Here is a 19444-nt window from a genome sequence, read left to right on the forward strand (position 1 = left end):
TCAGTGTGGGTAGTTAACTTTGTTAGAGGCTTCATAGCCCTGTTAAGCTTCACGGTCGTTTTGTATTGTTTATTGTTTTGTTGGCGACATTCAAATAAAAAGGAATATGTACGCTCACCACGCTGCACCTTGGTCTTCTTCCAGCATCGGCCGTGACATTGTGCATGTATGTATATGTATATATATTATTTCACTGCTCTAGCAATGTAATTATTGTTTAGATAACCTTATTTACTATTATGAATTGATGTATTTTATTATTATTTTTCTTTTTTTCACTCTTTATGTGATGCGCAATGCAGAGAATGCCGGAAGAAGAATTATAATTTAATTACCATAGTGAATTATTGTAATGTTTGTTTATGTGTCAATTCATCCCATAAGAGATGGGTTGCCAATTGTCGATTTCATAAAATGTTAACTAAATAAACATCAGCATTTTGAAAGAGTATTTTTATCATTATTTTATTAACGAAAGCATAAAGATGCTGATGAAGAAATATAGTACTGTACAGTATATGCTTTAACATTTGGATAATAAAGTATTTAAAGCATTTTGAAGATATAAGCCACCTGCATTTGTTTATTAGGCTATAGCAGAACAGCATAATGGTCCGGACGGCCCTTGCTGTACCTGGTGAGCAGTTGGTCAAGTTCTGTTGTCAGAAGAGGAATGGAAATGTCAGGGTGAACCGACGACATGATGAACCCGCCAGGTATGTTGACTCTGCCTGGCATGGATTGTGACTCCATCTCGTTCCTCGCCCTCTTCAACATGTCATTCTCCGCCTGACTCTCTGCCAATGACGAGTGACTCTCTGCCAATACCACCTGGCTCTGGACCACTGCATCAGCTGTCGCCCGTGTCTCTGCCCTCAGATAAAGTTTCTCTTTCTGCTGGTCTGCCTTCAATGACTCGATCTCGGTCTTCAAAGTTTGGATCTGATCCATGTGCACCTTCATCAGATGAGCGGAATGGTACCGCCCTGAGCCCCCATCGATTACAGTGGCCGATGATAGAAACAGTAGATCAATTAAGAATTAAAAGTGACTACAACACACAAATGCTGCAAACACATTTTAAGAATCTAGCAAAACTAACCGCTTTCTTGGCAACCATGCATTTTTTCGGTGCGGCCCATTGTCTAGCCCTTTGTCCTCTGATCTCCACGGATGGTTGTCGGCATGGTTGTATGCAAAAACACATTCACGTTTTTAGTACACAATCATTTTCTTTTATTTAACCTTTATTTAATGATCTATTTAATTACACAGTATTCCTACACATTGATAGGCCATATCTTTTTGTTGTTGTTGAAAATGCACTTAAACCAAAATACCTTAAGTTTTGGTGATCCTCTCAGCTCCGACTCATTTTCAAGTCCTCTCGTGGTTATGGTCCTAAACCTGGAATGGGTAGCACCATAGATAGAAGCTGGTTTGATGAAAACAATGTCCATTTTGTCTGTTCTCTTTGGTCGCAATGTCATTTTTTTTAGATAAACAGCTTGTTTTTGAATGTTAACTGAAGGGTGGAGTTTGGGGCAGGGTTGTAACGGCGGTCCTCCTCCTCTTCAATCGAAAAGGAGGAGTAGTGAGGGAACCAAGGCGCAGCGAAGTTTGAACACATATTTATTTAACAAAAAACAAATAAACGATCGTGAAGCTATGAATGAAGTGCACACACAGGCTACAAACGTATAACATAGACACGAACTTGTATAAACTAACAAAATAACAAAACAGTGTAGACAGACCTATACGACGAACTTACATAAAACAACAAGAACGCACGAATAGGACAAATAGACTACACAAACCGAACAAACCGTAACAGTTCCGTATGGTGCAAACAATTACACAGACACGGAGGACAATCACCCACAAACAAACAGTGAGAACACCCTACCTAAATATGACTCTTAATTAGAGGAGAACGCAAAACACCTGCCTCTAATTAAGAGCCATACCAGGCAACCACAACCAACATAGAAACAGATAACATAGACTGCCCACCCAAAACACATGCCCTGACCTAAACACATACAAAAACAACATAAAACAGGTCAGGACCGTTACAAGGGTGGGGAGTACTGGAAAGATTTGACTTTACATCTACAGTAGCCGGGCTATAAAGAGTCTATTGTCCTGCTAATCGGGCTACAACTATTTGAAGACCTGTTTTCGAAATGCCATCAGCTGTCCATCAGTACTGAAAATAAAAACACAGCATCTTGTTTACATTCTTTATTATAACCACAATGTCACAAATAATTTGTATCTACCTTTCCAATTACTTCTATAGTTCGGGATTTACAAATGTGTGCTTTTCATGTCATTTTTCATTAAATTCAGTTCGGATTTAAGTATAACTTAATGGTCTCTGCGGCCCATCCCGTGCTCCCTGCCCTTGTGCCTTGAATCTCACGCACCCACCACTATTTCAATGGATACAGCTGGAGAACGGCAAGGCAATCAATTGTGCGCCACTCAGGAGCCATGGCCAATATGACCAACATCTACTGTATTGTCCTGCTAATAACAAGGTTAATAATATATTTGTGAGAATATCTAAGGGGCTTTTATATAATTCTAAATTATTAATAATAATCGCTTTGTTTAAAAAATAACAATATTTTGGAGATGATTTAGTTTACAAATAACGTAAAATGAGCGAGAAAAAGGTCATTCTTGAATATGGGGTGAGACATTTTTACTAATTTGTAAATCAAGCCAGTTTGTTATTTGGAAATATTTATTTAAGTTTTTAGAGGGAGAGAAACCAAAACCTACTGTCATTTCCCAGTACAGGTATTGAACCAGCATCTATAGCAACATAGCTTGCACTTCAGTGCAGTGTCTTAGACCACTGCGCCACTAAGGCACTGTACAATGTAACCGGTCAGGAGTAGGCTACAGTACTACAGAGACACAGTAGCGCCTTGGGACCCAAAAGCATAATCAGTGTTCTATCTGCCCCTTGCGCTGGTCTGGAGCAATGAAGTAGTGACGCAGGGTACCATACTAAACCACAAATTACCTCTATGTCCTGCAGCATAATCGCAAAACTTTTAGTGGAGCAACCACTGTACACCACCCCCTGTGCGATGTACTGAGAACCCAGCTGGCTGTTTGGACGGGGACAGTATATCCAGAGAGAGCAATGATTCCTTGAAACAGAGTATGTTCCAGAGAGTCCCGGATGTCTCTCTGGAAGGAGATCGCCCTGAGCTCGTCTATGTTATTGTCCAAGGACTGAACAGTAGCAAGTAAAATACTCGGAAGTCGTGGATGGTGTGCTCGCCTCCTGAGTCGGAGTAGAAGTCCACTCTGAATACCTCTTCTCCGCCGGCGGCATCTTGGAGCAGCCTCTTGGATAAGTTCAATTGCCCTAGGGGGTAGAAAAAAAGGATCCAGTTTGGGAAAGTCGCATTTCTGGTCGTAATGCTGGTGAGTTAACGGCGCTCTGATATCCAAAAGTTATTTCCGGCTGTATGTACTAACACAAAAAAAACGTTCTGGGCTAATAATGTAAGAAATAACACACAAAAAAACAAAATACTGCAAAGTTGCTTAATAGCTAGAAGCAGAGCTGCCATGTCTGCCGGCGCCATCTTCAAGTGACAAATCTTCAGCGGATACGGGATTGCTAGGCCAGGTATATGACATGCCAAACCGAGATTAGAGAAATTTATTATTTGTAACTCTTAATTGTAAGGGAAGAAGTTAATATGTATTTAGATTCAAAGTTCAGTTAACTTTTCTGTCACTATCAAATCCATGGTCCAAAGATGTGCACACAATAGCCTTACATCAGGCATTTTTGTGAGAAAACTGAAATTCTATTGGGTTTTCTATACTGCATATTCTGGATGTCTCACTGCCATTTCTAGCCTGCGTATAATAATTGGATATGACTGTCAAGGGAAATGCTTTGTATCGAATGACTAATACTGTACTTCTACATTTTAAAGGATCACTCCACTCGTTCCAGAATTAAAATAAGAATGTTATTATTGTTACAAAAACATGATTGAGGCTTGTTTTGACATTTTTGGTCTTCGGGAAGTTATCAAAAAAAAAAATCTAAACTTAGAAACGTACCTTGCTCCCTAAATTGTCAGGATTTGAAAGCTGGAACCACCCATAATTTGCTGAAGACTGACACCTATTCAGCCATACATGTTTGAGATGGGGTCTGACTCTGAGGAATAGGCACTAGTAGTCGTCAAGATGATGTCCTGACTGTGGCATGCCTCAACCAACATGCGTCTCAATATCAAGCTATCTATATCTTATAAGCTATATTGGCGTAAAAGTCCAGCTTTGTTAGATGGAATGTGTGCACTGAACAACAGCTAGCTATCTGTAACTAGAATATCTTACTCCTGAGTGTTTTGAACACGACAGTACTTCATCCTAGGCAAGTTTCAAATACATTTTCAATTTGCTTTCATAGACATTGTAATATAAAATATATTAACAACATAGATCACCCTGAACAATAGGCCTATTGTGAGTTGAACATCTACTTTTACCATTTCTGAGCAAGTCTTAAACTACAATGGATGCCACGATTATATAAGTCACGGGTCACGTTCATATGTCCAAGCCTGACTCATTTAATAGAATCTCCTCCTCACTTCCCTTTTTCCCAGCCAGATTCCTATCAGCTCCAACTGAATGAATAGTTTTGGGCCATAGGGATGGTTTGAATCTCATCTTGGGGCTCGAGGCAGAGCCCTAAGGTGGATGATTTGAGAAAGAAAGGAAAATCAATTGCTGTGAGTTGCAAGAGATATAGGCTTTTTATTCTTGGAGAAAGGGAAATAAAATAAGTCTTAGGAGATACAAAATAGTCTTAGGGCCCCTTGAAATGATACACTTGCAAGGTCCTGAACCAGACTTTTCTTTCTGGATTTTACACTCTCTCAAACATTGTATGCAAGAAGGGTTAACATTTTTGGTTAGGTTCATTGTCCTATTTTTCATTTTGATCTCTCTAATGCAGTATAATCATTTAAAGTTTATTACTCCAGATCTAATAAATTGGTGGTATAAATAAATTATAATCTAGTTGATAAATAAATCATTCTGAATGCCCATTATTAACCATACTATTAATCAACAAATAGTGTAAATATCGGTAACAACAAACAACCTCATAATTGTTTATAAGACATTAGTTAGGCCATATTACCAGTGATAACTATGCAATGTTAGAATAACATTTTATGTTTTTTATTTATTTGTACTTTTACCCCTTATTCTCCCCAATTGGTAGCTACAGTCTTGTCCCATTGCTGCAACTCCTGTACGGACTGAGAGGCGAAGGTCGAGAGCCATTTGTCCTCCGAAACACGACCCTGCCAAGCCACACTACTTCTTGACACACTGCTCGCTTAACCTGGAAGCCAGCCACACCAATGTGTCGGAGGAAACACCATACAACTGGGGACCGAAGTCTGCTTGCAGGCACCCGGTCCGCCACAAGGAGTCGCTAGAGTGCGATGGGACAAGGACATCCCGGTCGGTCAAACCCTCCCCTAACCCGTACAACGCTGGGCCAATTGTGCGCCGTCTTATGGGTTTCCCACTCACGACTGGCTGTGATATAGCCTGGGATTGAACCCAAGGCTGTTGAACCGCCTGCGATGCAGTGCCTTAGACAGCTGCGCCACTCAGGAGGCCCAAAACTGTATTTTAATAACCCAGAAGGTAGTGGTATCTATTTCATCAAGGCCTACCTCCCCAGGTCTCTGAAGTAATAAAGCATTCATTGTCCATATTGTTGCTGAGAGGGGAGCCTCTCAGATCAGCTTGTCATCTGAGTCCTTCCCCCTCTCGTGGTTTACTGAAATACTGATTAAATGAACAAAGATATCTTCCTCTTGAAGGACCACAAACTCAACTCAGGAATGGTGGTGTGTTTGATATTGGCAAGGCTCTTTGTTTCAGAGCTAGCATGCTCAGTGTGGTTCTGCTTGTGGTTCTTTAACATTTGACTGTGTAAACCCTTGCGTTGCTACCTTTTTCTCTGAGAGTGAGGCGGATATATCTCGTTTTGCAACAAAATGTGATTGTTTGTCTCTCTGAAATAAAATGATCTATTAATAGGTTTCAAACAAATACAGTGCCTTACAAAAGTATTTATTCCAATGTTATTGTCTTACAAAGTGGGATTAAAATGGATTTCATTGTAATTTTTTGCATCGATCTACTCATATTTCATGTGTTTTTCACTCATGTAGAAAAAAAAATCCCCTCGTGATATTCATTTTTTACATGTTTATTTTTCTCAACTTCCAGCTACATCTGGTCTCTCATCCAAGGAACGACCAGTACCAACCCTGCTATATACTAGCTCCTGCTATAGCTTTAGAGGAAAGCCAACAATGGGATGCAGGATGTAATGTTGCTGGAATGAATGTACCAAAATTTGCAACTGGAAAAAAGGCTGCGAAAAAGCAAAGGACAGGTTAACATAACCAAGGACAGAATTTTTTTAACCGTGTAATTTAAAAAAGGTTTCACCCCCCCAAACATTTTTGCATCCATTTACAGTTAATTTGTTCTACAGTTTAAAAAAAATGATTTCCTTGCTGTCACGCCCTGACCTTAGTTATCTTTGTTTTCTTTATTATTTTGGTTAGGTCAGGGTGTGACAAGGGTGGTATGTGTGTTTTGCCTGGTCTAGGGTTTTTGTATGTCTAGGTTGTGTGTCTAGTCTAGGCTTACGTAGGTCTATGGTGGCCTGGATTGGTTGCCAATCAGAGGCAGCTGTTTATCGTTGTCTCTGATTGGGGATCCTATTTAGGTTGCCATTTTCCAGTTTGGTTTGTGGGTGCTTGTCTAGGTGATGTTGCATGTCTGCACTCGTGTCATTTAGCGTTAGCGGTCACGTTCATCTTGTTGTTTTGTATTAGTTTGTTAAGTGTTCTTCGTTATAATTAAAGAAGATGTATTCACATCACGCTGCGCTTTGGTCTCCTTCCTACGACGTTCGTGACACTTGCAATGTTTTGCTATAAATAGATTAAGGTTTTGCTTGATATTAATGGCACAAAAGTCACTCACTCACTAGAAGGTTGCACCATGTAATTAAACGATTACGATTATTAAAGGTGTTTAAAGCGCTAAACCTTAATAGAAACATTAACACATTGTACTCTCTGCCCCAGTTTCAGTAAAAAGCTACGGGATGGGGCTGCAGATATGCAACCACTCTCAAATCCATAGACTACGCTATGGATGCAAGGACTGACCATCCATGATATCAAATGATAGTTTTACCATGTTTTTAGGCTATAGAGTCATTGTTTACATTTACTGTGTTTACAAACATTGGAGTAAAAAAAGTTTATATTTTGGGCTCTGATAGGGTATGGAAGTTGAAATAAGCTCATGAGGAATGTATACTTTGTTATATTCCTCAAGAATCAATGGGTACGTATCCTTAATTTAGAAGTCTAAAATGGATGTAGCAAGTAAGGATGGCTCTTTAACAGGCAGTGACCTATGTCACCATTTGAATGTGATCCATTCAATTATTCTGTCCATTGTTCTGCGTATGTCCCGAAAAATTGTTGCCTTGCCCCGCTCTCAGGCTTTTTAAATGTGATCACCCTAATTCCACTGGGGGAAACATTGCTACAGCAACATGTTAACACCATCTTTTCACATATGAGGGGAATAACATTATTTCAACTCCACATGTGAATCTGCAATTCCACATGTGAAAGGGAGATTTTCACAGTTGGAGTTTTTTTTTTTTTTACATGTGAAACAGCAAATGTGTTGTTTTTTGTTGTTGTAAAGGCCCCAGACATTAGCATGCATATTTTCTTCCAGCCTCAGGTAAATGTGAGTTCATTAGCATAGCTATTAGGCATCTGCTTAGAATTCCCTCTCCCATAATCATTTCAGAGCGAGCACATGATCTCTGTAATCGCGGTAGCGAATTCTGCCTCTCCTACCCGGAACTAAATGTTCATTAGGAACAAGTCTATCTCCCTGAGCAGACGCTCCACAGGACTGTAGGCTGGACTGACTCACCTCCATCTCCCAACAATCATCTGGGAAAATGCAGTTAGTGCCAGAAAAATATAAATCAGTTTTGTGTCAAAACACCCTCACTTCAATCAGGGGTTGGAAGAGTAATGAAACCTGATGGGCTGTTAATGTACTCGACTTAAAGGATTCACTTAATTTTCCCTGTCATCTTATATGCGCTTGATTTACATTCAAACCTGTTGACCTTCTGTTCGAAAGTAAGTGGATGAATAGGCAAAATGCTAATTGAAATGTTTGTGGTTTCCAATAGGCAAAAGATATTCAGCTGACATACTGGTCCCCCTACTTATAAGTTGGATTCTAGCATGGAAGCATTGAATGTTCAACCTCAACAAACTGAAATGCAAGTCAATGATACCACAAAGACTTGTTCTATTCAAACATTGCACTGTGTTGTGTAGAGTAACCAAATTGCTGCAACATTCACTAAACTGTTCATTAATCTATTTGAATAATCGTGTGACACATTCCCTGAACATTAGATGTATCAGGTCTGATACAAAAAAAATTAAGTATCAAGCAATCGGTCAATCATGTTGATCTTTAGATTACAGAATTGATGGGAATATGATTTATTGCTTACGTGTGAAACAATTGTTACTGCCTTAAATTGTGATGCTAGAAGCAGGCAAGCATTTAGGCCTGATGCAAGGTTTCAGCCAGCATTTTAAGTGCATAAATAAAGCTAGGGTAGAAATGTGATTGTGTAAAAACAAGTAAAGTGTTCTATCTGTGAAAAATGTTAGAGGTAGATATGTAGCAATGCATGCTGTTTTTTGCTCTGATCTCATCTGGTCTCCTTACCCTTAAAAAATGTTCACAAGTCAGACACAATGTTTTTGGAAATGTGTGAAGTTTCAAACATGTATTTTTCATTACTTCAAGTCTCCCATCCAGGGACTGACTAGGATCAACCCTACTTCAAAGGCAAAGGCAAAACAGCAGTGGGATGCAGGGTGCTATGTTGCTGGAATGAATGTGCCAAAATTTGCAACTGTGAAAAAGGCAGTGAAAGCAAAGGCCAGGGTAGGATAACCAAAGACAAAGAAAATTACATACAATTAATTTGTTCTCACATTTTGAAATGATTTCCATGCAATATTTTGTTTTGCTATTAATACTTTGGGGTTCATGTTTTGCTTTCAATATCATTATTTTTGTTTGCAATACTAAAAATGTTGTTCTTGACCTCAGAAGTTTGCTTGATATTAATGGCACAAAAGGGAGTACAGGAGGGGACTGAACACACACCCGTGAGGGGCCCCTGGGTTGAGGATCAGCATGGCGGATGTGTTGTTACCTACCCTTACCACCTGGGGGCGGGCCGTCAGGAAGTCCAGGATCCAGTTGCAGAGGGACATGTTTAGTCCCAGGGTCCTTAGCTTATTGATGAGATTTGAGGGCACTATGGTGTTGAATGCTGAGCTGTATTCAATGAGTTGCATTCTCACATGTGTTCCTTTTGTCCAGGTGGGAAAGGGCAGTGTGGAGTGCAATAGAGATTGCATCGTCTGTGGATCTGTTGGGGCGGTATGCACATTGGAGTGGGTCTAGGGTTTCTGGGATGATGGTGTAATGTGAGCCAGGACCAGCCTTTCAAAGCACTTCATGGTTACAGATGTGAGTGCTACGGGTTGATAGACATTTAGGCAGGTTACCTTAGTGTACTTGGGCACAGGCACTATGGTGGTCTGCTTAAAACATGTTGGTATTACAGACTCGGACAGGGAGAGGTTGAAAATGTCAGTGAAGACACTTGCCAGTTGGTCAGCGCATGCTCGCAGTACACGTCCTTGTAATCCGCCTGGCCCTGCAGCCTTGTGAATGTTGACCTGGTTAAAGGTCTTACACACATCAGCTGCGAAGAGCGTGATCACACAGTCTCCCGGAACAGCTGGTGCTCTCATGCATGTTTTAGTGTTATTTGCCTCGAAGAGAGCATAGAAGTAGTTTAGCTCGTCTGGTTGGCTCGTGTCACTGGGCAGCTCTTGGCTGTGCTTCCATTTGTAGTCTGTAATGGTTTGCAAGCCCTGCCACATCCGACGAGAGTCAGAGCCGGTGTAGTATGATTCGATCTTAGTCCTGTATTGATGCTTTGCCTGTTTGATGGTTCATCGGAGGGCATAGCGGGATTTCTTATAAGCTTCCGGGTTAGAGTTCCGCTCCTTGAAAGCGGCAGCTCTAACCTTTAGCTCATTGCGGATGTTGCCTGTCATCCATGGCTTTTGGTTTGGGTACGTACAGTCACTGAGGGGACGACGTCACCGATGCACTTATTGATGAAGCCAATAACTGATGTGGTGTACTCCTCAATGCCATCGGAGGAATCCCGGAACATATTCCAGTCTGTGCTAGCAAAACAGTCCTGCATTAAAGTCCCCGGCTACTAGGAGCGCCGCCTCTGGGTGAGCTTTTTCTTGTTTGCATATGGCGGAATACAGCTCATTCAATGTTGTCTTAGCGCCAGCCTCTGATTCTGGTGGTATGTAAACAGCTTCGAAGAATACAGATGAAAACTCTCTCGGTAGGTAGTGTGGTCTGCAGCTTATCATGAGATACTCTACCTCAGGCGAGCAATAGCTCGAGACTTCCTTAGATATCGTGCACCAGATGTTATTTACAAAAATACATAGTCCGCCGCGCCTTGTCTTACCAGACGCCGTTGTTCTATCCTGCCAGTACATCGTATAACCAGCCAGCTGTATGTTGATGTTGTCGTCGTTCAGCCACGACTCTGTGAAGCATAAGATGTTACAGTTTTTAATAAAACAATATTACTCCATTAAAGCGGCAATTCCTAATTGAAACATTAACAAAGTCTACTCAGTAAAAAGGAGAGGAATAGGGCTAGAGAAATGCAACCACTCTCAAAGACTATGCTACGGATGCAAGGATTGACCATCCATGATACTGTATAAAAAATTACAGTTTTAACCATGTTTTCAGGCAGTACAGGTGTTGTTTACATTTACTTTGTTTACAAACATTGGAGTAAAACAAGCTTATAGTTTGGTTTCTGACGGGGTAGGATAGTTAAACTAAGCTCATGAGGAATTTATCAACTCAGCAAAAAAAGAAACGTCCTCTCAATGTCAACTGTGTTTATTTACAGCAAACTTAACATGTGTAAATATTTGTATGAACATAACAAGATTCAACAACTGAGACTCAAACTGAACAAGTTGCACAGACATGTGACTAACAAAAATGGAATAATGTGTCCCTGAACAAAGAGGGGTCAAAATCCAAAGTAACAGTCAGTATCTGGTGTGGCCACCAGCTGCATTAAATACCGCAGTGCATCTCCTCCTCATGGACTGCACCAGATTTGCCAGTTCTTGCTGTGAGATGTTACCCCACTCTTCCACCAAGGCACTCACCCTCCGATCCAACAGGTCCCAGACGTGCTCAATTGGATTGAGATTCGGGCTCTTCGCTGGCCATGGCAGAACACTGATATTCCTGTCTTGCAGGAAATCACGCACAGAACGAACAGTATGGCTGGTGGCATTGTCATGCTGGAGGGTCATGTCAGGATGAGCCCGCAGGAAGGGTCCCACATGAGGGAGGAGGATGTCTTCCCTGTAACGCACAGCGTTGAGATTGCCTGTGTAACGGATGTGAAATGGCTAGCTAGTTAGCGGGTACGCGCTAATAGCGTTTCAATCAGTTACGTCACCTGCTCTGAAACCTAGAAGTAGTGTTGCCACTTGCTCTGCAAGGGCCGCGGCATTTGTGGAGCGATGGGTAACGATGCTTCGTGGGTGTCAGTTGTTGATGTGTGCAGAGGGTCCCTGGTTCGCGTCAGGGCGAGGGGACGGTCTAAAGTTATACTGTTACATTGATGCTGTTGACCCGGATCACTGGTTGCTGCGGAAAAGGAGGAGGTTGAAAGGGGGGTGAGTGTAACGGATGTGAAATGGCTAGCTAGTTAGCGGGTACGCGCTAATAGCGTTTCAATCAGTTACGTCACCTGCTCTGAAACCTAGAAGTAGTGTTGCCCCTTGCTCTGCAAGGGCCGCGGCTTTTGTGGAGCGATGGGTAACGACGCTTCGTGGGTGACTGTTGTTGATGTGTGCAGAGGATCCCTGGTTCGCGCCCGTGTCGGGGCGAGGGGACGGTTTATAGTTATACTGTTACACCTGCAATGACAAAAAGCTCATTCCGATGATGCTGTGACACACCGCCACAGACCATGACGGACCCACCACCTCCAAATCGATCCCGCTCCAGAGTACAGGCCTCGGTGTAACGCTCATTCCTTTGACGATAAACGCAAATCCGACCATCATCCCTGGTGAGACAAAACCGCGACTCGTCAATGAAGAGCACTTTTTGCCAGTCCTGTCTGGTCCAGCGACGGTGGGTTTGTGCCCATAGGCGACGTTGTTGCCGGTGATGTCTGGTGAGGACCTGCCTTACAACAGGCCTACAAGCTCTCAGTCCAGCCTCTCTCAGCCTGTTGCGGACAGTCTGAGCACTGATGGAGGGATTGTGCGTTCCTGGTGTAACTCGGGCAGTTGTTGTTGCCATCCTGTACCTGTCCCGCAGGTGTGATGTTCGGATGTACCGATCCTTTGCAGGTGTTACACGTGGTCTTGAAAAAAAAGGAGAGCCGCACACTCTAGGAGCTCAGATGAAAAAATGTAATATCCAACGTTTCGACAGCCAAGCTGTCTTCATCAGGGTATAATCACAAACACTGCGGGATGACTCGTTTATATAGTGTCAAAAGACACACAGGTGTCTGTAATCATGGCCAAGAGTGGCCTAATATCATTGGTTAATTCTCAAATATTAAAATGGCATAAAAAAAACAAATGGATAGCATGCGATCATAGATTCATTTTAGACTACACAAGCTTACAAACAAATACAATGGCAAAGTCACAATAATCACAGGAATGGCTTCAGATCAAAGTCTACGTTGAGACTGAAGGGAGCAAGGGTCTTTAAGTTAAAGATCCAGGCAGCCTCTCATTTTAACAATAAATTATCAAGGTCACCCCCTCTCCTTGGGAGGGTGACATGTTCGATGCCAATATAACGCAGAGACGAAATCGAGTGGCCTGCCTCCAAAAAGTGGGCCGCAACTGGGTAAGTCAAGTTTTTGCACCTAATGGTGCTACGATGCTCTGAGATACGTACTTTTAATTTGCGCTTTGTTTTACCCACAATTTTTATCACAAGGACAAGTTATAAGATAAATAACTGCCTTAGTGGAGCACGTAATAACACCTTTGATTGGGATCGATTTCCCTGTTTGTGGGTGTTTGAAGGATCTGCATTTATAAGTGCCATTGCATTGAGCACAGCCATTACACTTGTAATTTCCATCCAGTAGGAGCGCAAATAGACGTTGTTCAGGAATATCTTGGGGTGGTAAATCAGAGTGTACCAATTGGTCTCTGAGATTTCTGCCCCGCGAGAATACGACCAAGGGATGTTCTGAAAACACATTACCGAGACTATCACCGGATTTTAGAATGTGCCAATGTTTGTGAATGATTCCCTTAATTTGTTCAGAGCGCTTTGAATAGCGGGTAGTTAGAATGCAAGAATGCGTCTTTTTGCGAGACTGCCCTTGAAAAAGGTCTCGTTTTGTTTTGAATTTTCTCAATGGCAATATTAATCTGATCATTTTGTACCCCCTCTCCTTGAACTTTCTTTGCGTCTCAGCCATATTTCTGTCGAAATCTGATTGTTTTTTGCAAATTCTTTTGATTCGACAGAATTGGTGGTTGGGCAAACAATTTTTCAAGGGAAGTGGGTGACAACTGTCAGCCCTCAACAAACTGTTAGGATCAGCAGGTTTCCTGTAAAGATCAGTGTGTAGAACATTATTTTCACACAAGATCAGAAGAACAAGAAAACTGATTTGACGTGTATCAGATTGCATAGTAAATCTCAAATGTTCAGAACAGGAGTTAAGAAAAGCATGGAACGCCTGGAGCTGTTTTGCATCACCCCTCCATAGAACAAAAATATCATCAATATACCGTTTCAAAATAATGATGTTAGGCAAGAAAACATTTGAGAGGATTGAAAATAGACTATTTCTCCATGTAACCCACATACAAATTAGCATCGTTAGGAGCCATGGGGGATCCCATAGCAGTACCCTTCGTCTGAATAAATAAATAATTTAGAAACATGACGTAGTTATGTGTGAGTACTATTTCAGCCAATGTTATAATGCATGCACTGGAAGGTAGTTTATTAGGGTCACGTTGCAGAAGAAATGTTCCATAGCTTTAATACCGCCCTCATGTGGAATATTTGTGTATAACGACTCAACATCAAAAGTAACTAGCAAGGTATTCTCAGGGAGAGGATCAAGAGATTCAATGATAGAGATCATACTGCTGGTGTCCTTTACAAAGGAGGGGAGCTCTTCTGCGAGTGGTCTAATAAAAAAGTCAACAAAATTATGGGATTAGGGGAGCTAAAGTATTCCCTTAAACGGATGTTTCTAAAAAACGTAAACATGTCTCCCGTAACATCAAAATCGTTGCACTGGGTTGTATGCACAAAAGATAACCCTTTATAAAGCAAAGAGACATGGGTAGGGCTCAATATCTTGCTTGATAAATTAAAGACACTCAGTCCAGTGGGTTCTGGGACCGTGTGAACGGTCTCTTCTGCCTCTGACAGTCGTATCTTCTTACCCCGTCGGGTGCGGCATCTCGTCGATGTGCGTGCCTGCGGCCACCTCTGCCCTTCCGTCCGTCCAGTCTCTCGTTGAATAAAAAACTACCACTGGAAGCCGATGAGGCGCTGGTTGTAGAGTGTTGATCAGACGGGGGTGGATCGAAGTAAGCGGCATCCCTCRTGCYTCTGCCATGGAGAGGAGGAGCAGGACCTCRCTTGTCAGGGMTTCTCCAGAAGTAGACTTTATCCRCGGCCTTGTCTTTTTTGTCTTGYTTGAATTTCTTGATTTTAAGMTCCTTTATTTCTGTAGACAACTTGTCCTGGAGCGCTTGGTTAGTTTTCATCAGTTCATTGAATATGCCATCATCATTAACAGCTATTTGTAGAGCTGTGCGTTTATCTTTAATCGTGTTATCCATTTCACTAAAATCCTTCATACAACATGACAACGTGATCTATTTACCTACCTCCCAAAAATCTATTCTATCCACAGTTCCTTGAATGTCCTGCAAAATCGTTCCCTTATCCCGCATTTGGGCTTTTTAGATTTGTTCACCCTAATTCCACCGGTGGAAGCATTGCTACTGCAACATGTTAACACTGTGTAAGGAGAATAATATTATTTTAACCCAACATGTAAATCTGCTATTCCACATGTTAAAGTGAGATTTTTACAGTTGGCGTTGTCTTACATGTGAAACTGCAAAGTTGATTTTACTTTCACATGTGGATTTGCAAGTTCACATATGTGAAAAACAATCACATGTGGAAGTATTACGTTTCGAGTTGAATTGGTCTTTCTTTCTTGCTCTTTCCCAAAATGTGCACATCTTATTTTCACATATGAAACATTAAATGTGATTTTCACATGTAATTGTTTTGCACGTGAAAATGCTATTCCACATATAAAAGTGACATTTTCACGTGAATGTTTAACATGTGAAACAGCAAATTTCAATGAAAACATATTATTCTCAGATGTGAAAAGGTGGTGTTACCCTGTGAACTTAAAATGTAGTACATGTGAAACTATGGTTTCACATGTGACATTTAAGCTCACCTTGTGAAAGCAGCTATTTCACATACTGCAAATTAGATTTTTTTTGTTGTTGTTGTAAGGGTAGTTTGCACTACACTGAAGATAGCGGTTAGAGAAAAAGAAAGGACATTTAACAGAATTCAATTTAACTTCCATGAGCATCCAAGGACTACTGGGAGAAAATTACTTTCTCGTATCCAGCAACAAACATGTGCACAAAATGATGATTAGCTTCACTAAAAATGTTATCGCTGTAATATTATTACATTCCCATGGTGATTGCGTGGTGTTTTACAGAGAGAGAGAGAAAGTGTGTGTGTGTGTGTGTGCACGTGCGTGCAAGCGCATGTGTGAAAGTGCACTTTTTTATTGGGCTTAATAGGACACAGAGGAAATGTAAGCACACATCTTATTCAAGATATTTGTTCATAGTCATAAATATTCATGTTCCTTTGTTTTAGGCCTATTACCTGACTTCTATTAGCATGTACAGTCTGAGCATATCCACAAAAGCTTTCCATGGCAGAGCAAAGGTAACGAGATAATGGTGGTCCTGCCAATTTCTGTGTCTTACAAGAATTGACCTTTCCGAGATTTAGAATTGTCTAATTTAACAAGAAGTTACTGTTTATTATAGTATTCATCTGATACTCCAGTGGTGTGTGTCACAGTGAACCTCTCATTATACGATCATATTAAATACTGTTTGTGTTTGCAAGGGTTTCTAGTGATTAATACGCAGTGAGCCAGAAGAGTAATGAGTAAGCTGGCGACACACAGGGGTCAAATATGTATTTCAATTCATATCTAATGGACATTCTTTCAGCATAGAGTTGTACATTTCCTGTAACTTTTCCATAATTCTCTGGTTTTCCAGAAATCGGAGGGAGGGAATAAGCAGGAAATCCAACCAGGATTTTTTGAAGACCTGGAGCATATGGAAAGTTACCGACATTTTGCAATTCCATTTCAACATAACAATTCTTTTGTATACACCATTCAAGATACTGGAAAAACCCGCAGATCACTTTTGACCCGTACAACAGGCTTATCCTGTTTCCGTCAGACTTATACTTTGCTCTCCATCAAAAGGACAGAAAGCATAGAAGCACTTCCAAAAATAGAACGCTTGAACTTAATACCCTTTGACCACAGCTTTCAAAGATCGATTTCAGGTCAGAGGAGCTGAATGCTTGTCTACAGGTAGGTGTGTGTACGTGTGCGTGCGTGAGGATGTGCCGTGTGTGCCTTTAATCTGTACTTGAGCGTGGCAGATAGAGATGTAACAGCTTAACAGTACACCGCATCTGGGAACACCCACACATTTTCAACAATGAAGCATTTGTGTCTGAATGGATTTGAGAGGAATCACCGTTTTTTCCTTATTGTTTGATTAATGTCTCGTAAACAAACATAAATCCCACAAAATGTCACATACAATTTTGATGTACTTTATGTGACAACAATATTCTTGCCTGTCATGTAACTGTGAAAAAGAAGGTGAACATTATTGTTGTCACGCCCTGACCTTAGTTATCTATGTTTTCTTTATTATTTTGGTTAGGTCAGGGTGTGACGAGGGTGGGTATGCTAGTTTTGTATTGTCTAGGGGTTTTTGTATGTCTAGGGGTGTTGGTAAGTCTAGACATATGTATGTCTATGGTGGCCTGATATGGTTCCCAATCAGAGGCAGCTGTTTATCGTTGTCTCTGATTGGGGATCATATTTAGGTTGCCATTTTCCCTTTTGGTTTTGTGGGTTCTTGTCTATGTGTAGTTGCCTGTCAGCACTCATTTGTATAGCGTCACGGTTCGTTTTGTTCAGTGTTCATTCTTATGATAAAGAAGAATGTACGCATACCACGCTGCGCCTTGGTCTCCTCCTTACAACGGCCGTGACAATTGTAGATGCACCAAAGTGAAGAAAGCATCCAAACTCATTTGAATGTATTCTGATGAGAACCACTAAAATGATAATCAGCTCAATATATTAGGTAGTTCACTGCATGTTTCCCTCATGCTTCCATCGCTATCCAAATACACAGATGCACCATGATGTTGTTGAATTGTAATTATGGAAATGTAATTTTGAGAGATTTACCTGTTCTCACATTTTACTAAATCTACCGCAGTCATTATGATGGGTTCATTATGATGTGTGGACTGCAGTCAGTATGATGCTCATTATCATACTGCAGAGATCATCAGCAATGGACTCCTCTCAGGGCAACTACACTGTACCTCTTCCCCTCTCTACGTGATGCTAATGTCCTTTCCCTCTGCCTAATGCCTAACGAGACATGCTAAATGTTTTTAATATCTTAGCTGCTATGTTCCCTGTTTAGCGCTTCTGGACCGACTGACATTTTGGTGTACCAAGCGCTCTGTGAATATTATCGGGTTCTGTGCCTTATAGTGTCAGAAAGCCCCATCTGTCTGCTCTCCACTACCACTCTCTCAGCGGAGCTGACTTGAAGTGTCAGGTTTCACACCCCACATTTGCATCGGGAGTGACGTGTCACATTTTGTGGCCTATCTAGACAAATAATAGATTTCCTCTGCCTCTGAGCGATGGAGCCAAGGAGACGACATGTTCATAGGGACAGTCTAGAAAATCCAGCAATCATTGTTTCACCTCGCTGTGATATTCTCCGGCGGATTTAGAGCTCTCAACATGAAAAAATACGAAATAATTTAGTAGAATTGAAACATGATCACTTTCTTTTGGTCGCAGAAGGACAAATCACTTTGTGCGTAAAGTTGAAGTTGTATCAAGTCTGCAGACATTCCAATGTTGTCTCTGTGTCACTCAGAGGACGCTTGGCAGAAAATGCTCCGTCATCAGTTATATGAAAGGGGGACAAACTTGTCACTAAATATGATCGTATTTATCTTACAGTTATAAGAAAGGTGGATTGTTACTACATTTAAAAAGCATTTCAGTAATTTCCAGCTCTGTTGCCCCACTGTTGTTGAATAGGTGTCACGCCCTGACCTTAGAGAGCCGTTTTATTTCTCTATTTGGTGAGGTCAGGGTGTGATATGGGGTGGGCATTCTATGTTTTGTGTTTCTATGTTTTGGCCAGGTTCTCAATCAGGGACAGCTGTCTATCGTTGTCTCTGATTGGGAATCATACTTAGGCACCATTTTCCCACCTGTGTTTTGTGGGTAGTTGTTTTCTGTTTTGTGACTGCACCAGACAGAACTGTTTCGTTTTGTTCTTCTTTGTTATTTTGTTTTCAGTGTTCACCTTGGTCTCCTTCCACTACTTCATACGACGAGCGTTACAATAGGAAAAAAAAAATATTTAAATTTTTTAAATATTTTCATAATGTTTGTACTATGTACTTGAGCTTGTGTCCTCAAAAGTGAATACAATTCAGCAATTTATAACTATTTTTTACCAGAAAGGTGAGTTCTAGACCTTTCTAGAACTAGTTATTGTTTATGGCCATCTCATGAAAGATTATTACTTTTGGGTATGTATATTTAGGCATACATCTACAATTTACCATAAGGGCATTCTTCACTGTTCAATTCTATCATGTTTGGTGGAGCGAGGCAAAGGGAAAATTCACAGAGATAGGTAAGAGGTATAAATTAATACACCCAAACACAGTCACCTGACTGCTATAGGGGGAAGAATTTACGTTCAACACCTGTAAGAGGTACAGTAAACCT

General features: G+C 41.1%; 1 long non-coding RNA gene across 1 annotated transcript; it reads right to left on the bottom strand.

Moving 5' to 3' along the window:
- Positions 1–515: 515 nt before the first annotated feature.
- On the bottom strand, positions 516–2076 carry LOC139023771 (uncharacterized). The gene is made up of 3 exons (XR_011474939.1): positions 1341–2076; positions 1103–1160; positions 516–986 (listed from the first exon to the last, which is right to left on the bottom strand). It is a non-coding gene; the product is annotated as an uncharacterized lncRNA (long non-coding RNA).
- Between the last annotated feature and the right edge of the window lie 17368 nt (positions 2077–19444).

This window comes from Salvelinus sp. IW2-2015, linkage group LG36 (genome assembly GCF_002910315.2).
Source record: "Salvelinus sp. IW2-2015 linkage group LG36, ASM291031v2, whole genome shotgun sequence".
NCBI classification, from domain to species: Eukaryota; Metazoa; Chordata; class Actinopteri; order Salmoniformes; family Salmonidae; genus Salvelinus; species Salvelinus sp. IW2-2015.